Source organism: Lactuca virosa, chromosome 2 (assembly GCF_052849685.1).
Source record: "Lactuca virosa cultivar CGN04683 chromosome 2, Lactuca_virosa_CGN04683_v6, whole genome shotgun sequence".
NCBI lineage: Eukaryota > Viridiplantae > Streptophyta > Magnoliopsida > Asterales > Asteraceae > Lactuca > Lactuca virosa.
This window is the reverse complement of record NC_136427.1, coordinates 106165863-106171087: the sequence shown is the minus strand read 5'-3', so window position 1 is coordinate 106171087 and position 5225 is coordinate 106165863.

Below are 5225 nucleotides of genomic sequence, written 5' to 3'. Positions count from 1 at the left end.
CTAATCTTTTCAAGTGTCGGGACTTTATTGTTGCACAATAAACCCTAGGGCATCCTCTCTCCTGATATCTCCTAAAATACTCAAACTTATTCTCAAAAGCTTGAAAATTATCAGATTCTGATTTGACTTCTAATGAATTGAAATGTTGTACAGGATAGAAATTTCGGGTTGTTACATCATCCCCTCCTTAGAAGGAATTTCGTCCCGAAATTAGAGTTTAAGCAAATAAGTAGTTACAAATAACTAAGTAAAAAGACGAGGATATTTCAGTTTCATCTGATCCTCTCGCTCCCAAGTGAATTCAGGTCCTCGTTTGGTGTTCCAGCGAACCTTCACTATCGGGATGCGGCTTTGATTCGTTTGCTTGACCTCCCGGTCCATGATCTCTACTGGTTCTTCCACGAAGTTGAGGCTCTCGTTGATCTTGATCTCGTCGAGTGGGATTACAACAGTCTCGTCGGATAAACACTTTTTCAAGTTCGATACGTGGAAGGTAGAATGTACGTTACTGAGTTCGCGCGGTAAGTTAAGTTTGTAAGCTACAGGGCCGATTCTTGCGAGAATCTCGAAGGGCCCTATGTACCTTGGATTTAGCTTTCCACGCTTTACAAAGCGTATCAAGCCCTTCCAGGGTGAGACCTTCAATAGAACACGGTCGCCCACCTAGAATTCCAACGGTTTCCTTCGTTTATCAGCGTAGCTTTTCTGTCGGTCTCTGGAGGCTTTCAATCGTTCACAGATCTGAACGATCTTCTCCGTCGTTTCCCGTATGATCTCCGGACCTGTGAGAGTGCTTTCAGGAACTTGTCCTTTAGCTAACTGGGTATCACCCACCTCAGCCCAGCACAGAGGGGATCTGCACTTGCGGCCATAGAGGGCCTCGAATGGAGCAGCCTTTATGCTTGTGTGATAACTGTTGTTGTAGGAAAATTCGACGAGGGGTAAATGAGTATCCCATGCTTTCCCAAAGTCGATCACACAGGCTCGCAGCATATCTTCCAAGGTCTGGATAGTCCTCTCACTTTGCCCGTCAGTCTGCGGATGGTAGGCTGTACTCATGTCCAACCTAGTTCCTAGGGAACTTTGTAACGACTGCCAGAACCTATAAGTGAACCTACTATCTTTGTCCGAGATAATGGATATGGGAACACCGTGCAGTCGTACAATCTCCCTAATGTAAGTTCTTGTAAGCTTCTCCATCTTGTATGTTTCTTTGATAGGCAGGAAGTGTGCGGACTTGGTCAATCTGTCGACGATGACCCATATGGTATCGAGTCCACCCGTTGTCTTGGGCAACTTGGTTATGAAATCCATAGTGATCCGCTCCCACTTCCATTCCGGGATCTCAGGTTGTTGTAGGAGACCTGAGGGTTTCTGGTACTCGACCTTGACCTTCGCGCAAGTAAGGCATTTACTCACGAAGGTAGCAATCTCTGCTTTCATGTTAGGCCACCAGTATAACTTTTTAAGATCTAGATACATCTTATTTGAACCTGGGTGGACGGAGTAACGAGTGTTGTGCGCCTCGTTCATGACCAAGTCTCTGAAACCACCAAGTTTCGGGGTCCAGATCCGATCCATGAGATAATAAGCTCCGCCACCTTTAACTTCCAAGTTCTTATCCATCCCTCGCAGGGATTCACTGGTCACATTTTCAGGTTTCAAAGCGTCGAGCTGAGCCGCCTGTATTTGTGTGGATAAGTGTGAATGGATAGTCATAGTCAAAGATTTGACCCTACGACCAGAATATTCTTTCCGACTCAGGGCGTCAGCTACTACATTGGCTTTGTCGGGATGATAACGAATTTCACATTCGTAGTCACTGAGTAGCTCGACCCACCGTCGTTGTCTCATGTTGAGCTCCTTCTGGTCGAATATATGTTGTAGGCTCTTGTGGTCTGTGAAGATTGTGCTTTTTGTACCGTATAGGTAGTGTCTCCAGATCTTTAGAGCAAACACAACTGCTCCTAGTTCAAGATCGTGGGTAGTGTAGTTCACCTCATGTGTCTTCAGTTGTCTCGAGGCATAGGCGATGACCTTACCTCGCTGCATTAGAACACATCCGAATCCTTGATTCGATGCATCGCAATAGACAATGAAGTCTTCTATCCCTTCGGGGAGGGATAGTATTGGTGCGGTGCACAAGGCTCGTTTGAGCGTTTGGAACGCTCTCTCCTGCTTCACTTCCCAGTCAAAGGCCACGCCTTTCTGGGTCAGTGTTGTCAGAGGCTTCGCAATGCGGGAGAAGTTCTGAATGAACCTGCGATAGTAGCCAGCGAGGCCTAGAAATTGACGAATTTCTGTAAGCGTCTTCGGTGCTGACCAGTTCTCAATGGCTTTAATTTTGGAAGGGTCCACGTGTATTCCCTCCTCGCTAACCACGTGCCCTAAGAATTCGACTCGTCGGATCCAAAATTCGCATTTCGAGATCTTCGCATAAAGCTTCTCCGCGCGCAGGGTTTCTAAGACCTGTCATAGATGTTGACTATGTTCCTCCTTACTACGAGAGTAGATGAGTATGTCATCGATGAAGACGATGACGAACTGATCCAAGTAAGGACGACACACTCTATTCATTAAGTCCATGAATACAGCGGGCACGTTTGTTAATCTGAATGGCATCACTACGAATTCGTAGTGCCCATAACGAGTTCGGAAGGCTGTCTTCGGAACATCCTCCCCTAACACTCGTAGTTGGTGATATCCGGATCTTAAGTCGATTTTTGAAAAGAAATTCGCCCCTTGAAGTTGATCGAATAAATCGTCTATCCGAGGCAAAGGATAACGATTTTTGACGGTCAGTTTGTTGAGCTCCCTGTAGCCGATGCACATACGAAACGATCCATCTTTCTTCTGGACGAACAAGACTGGAGCTCCCCAGGGTGAGAAGCTTGGTCTTATAAAGCCCTTGCTGAGCAGTTCGTTAAGTTGACAGGACAATTCTTGCATCTCTGCAAGTGCTAGACGATAAGGCGATTTGGCTACGGGAGTAGCCCCTGGAACTAAGTCGATTCTGAACTCGACTTGTCGTTGCGGAGGTAATCCTGGTAGTTCTTCTGGAAAGATGTCGGGAAAGTCGCGTACTACTGGAATGTTCTGAATAGGTTTCGTTTCTTGGCTCACATCGACCACATGAGCAAGGAATGCATGACATTCCTTTCGTAAGAATTTCTGAGGTTGAATGCTCGAGATGATACGAAGGTTTGTGCTGGGTTTGTTGCCATATACTACTAGAGTTTCGCCAGACGACAGATTAAGGTGGACAGCCTTTTCGTAACACATGATGTCGGCATGCTGAAGACTAAACCAATCCATGCCAATGATGACGTCGAAACTTTTAATTGAGACCGGCATGAGATCGATCGAAAATAAATGGCTATCTAAAGTTAAGGTACACCCTATGAATATACAGCTAGTGCTCTCTGTCTTCCCATTAGCCATTTCTACTGTGAATGGTTCTTTGAGTGCTCGTGATTTTTGCTTAAGTAAATGAGCAAATTTTTGGTTCACGAAGCTCCTCTCCGCTCCACTATCAAATAGTATACAAGCATAAGAGTTGTCGAGGAGAAACGTACCAGTGACCACTGTGGGGTCGGCAACCGCCTCCTCATGGCCTATGGCCAGAACTCTTCCTACTCTGCCAGCATTCCCTGCCTTTGGGCAGTCCCTCTTGTAGTGGCCCACCTCGCCACAGTTGTAGCAAGTCTGGCCGACACCAGCGCCAGGGACTTGGGTGATTGGCTTCGCCGGAGCTTTACAGAAACGAGCAGTGTGCCCCTTCATGTTGCAGTTCATACACTGCATCTCCCGGCAGGCACCGACGTGATGGAAGTTGCATTTGTTACACAGAGGCAAACTTCCAGCATACTGCTTGACCAGAGCAGCGGCGGCAGGTGATATCGCAGCATGAACTGCCACGACCTGCTGCTTTTTGGCAGCCTTTGCCTTCTTTTTGTCATCCTAAAACTTCCGCTTGGACTCAGGGTTCTTGCGGGTTCTGAGATGGCCAGGGTGGTTGTTGTGGCGGGGGTACGGACCCCATGGTCTATGAGCCGCTGTGCCAATCGCTTGGCACTATCAAATGTAGTGGGGTGTGATGCCAATACATTTCCCTGGTATGGTGGCATCAGCCCCCATATATATCGTTCGATCTTTTTCCCCTCGGTATGCACCATGTTGGGACAGAGGGCCACCAGTTCACAGAACCTGGCGGTGTAGGCGACTACGTTGGAGCCCTTCATGGTTAGGCTCCATAACTCTTCCTTTAGTTTCTGGATCTCGCCCCTCGGGCAGTACTCCTCAATCATAAGGTCTTTCATTGTATCCCAGCCCATGGCATTTGCCACTATAAGAGATAGTGACTTAACATGGCTATTCCACCATGTTAGAGCTTTTGTTTCAAAGGTGCAAGTAGCAAACTTGACCTTGCTCTCCTCTAGACAGGAGCAGATTTCGAAAACCGATTCGGTTTTCTCGAACCATTGCGAGAGGGCAATGACTCCGCCAGTCCCTTTGAAGGATAATGGCCTGCAGTTGGTGAAGTCCTTAAAGGAGCACTCTCTCGAGCACACAGGAGCTTCAACCTGAATAGACTGAACCGGGGTTCCTCCTCCAGTGGAACCTGATGAATGATATTGAGCCATGGCTGTAGCCACAGCTGCAGCTACAACGGCATTTAGGGTTGCTGTGTCGAACTGAGGAGTGGGTGGTGTTGGTATGGGAGGATTGCGTCTTGTTGATTTGCGTGGAGGCATCTTTTAACTGAATGTTTTAGAAAGATATAAACATTGATAAGAATTTGATAGGAAAATCGATGAGAATGACTCATGGACTAACTCTCCATAGCCCAACAGCATAATTGAATGAATATTTGAATGAAGATGAAATCATTTGGATAATAATTTCCTTTAGATTAGATATCTGTTAAAGATACTGGAATTACAGATGTAATGAGTTCGGGAAAAATGACCTACAAGTAGGTCTTACATCAACCAAGATGGAAAATTTTGACAGAACTAGGACCTAATCAAGACCTAACAGGTCTAAGATTTACAAGGACAGGAAATTAGACTAGATTTTTTACATAACTAGGTTATATCCAAAAGAGAAGTTAATAAGACTCTATCGGCGACGAGAACTGCTAGAGTGAGTTCTTGAATCCGACAGAAGGCGTTCTATGTCTCTCACGCGCCTATCAGACCTAACTTGCTGAACTCGAAGTTCCC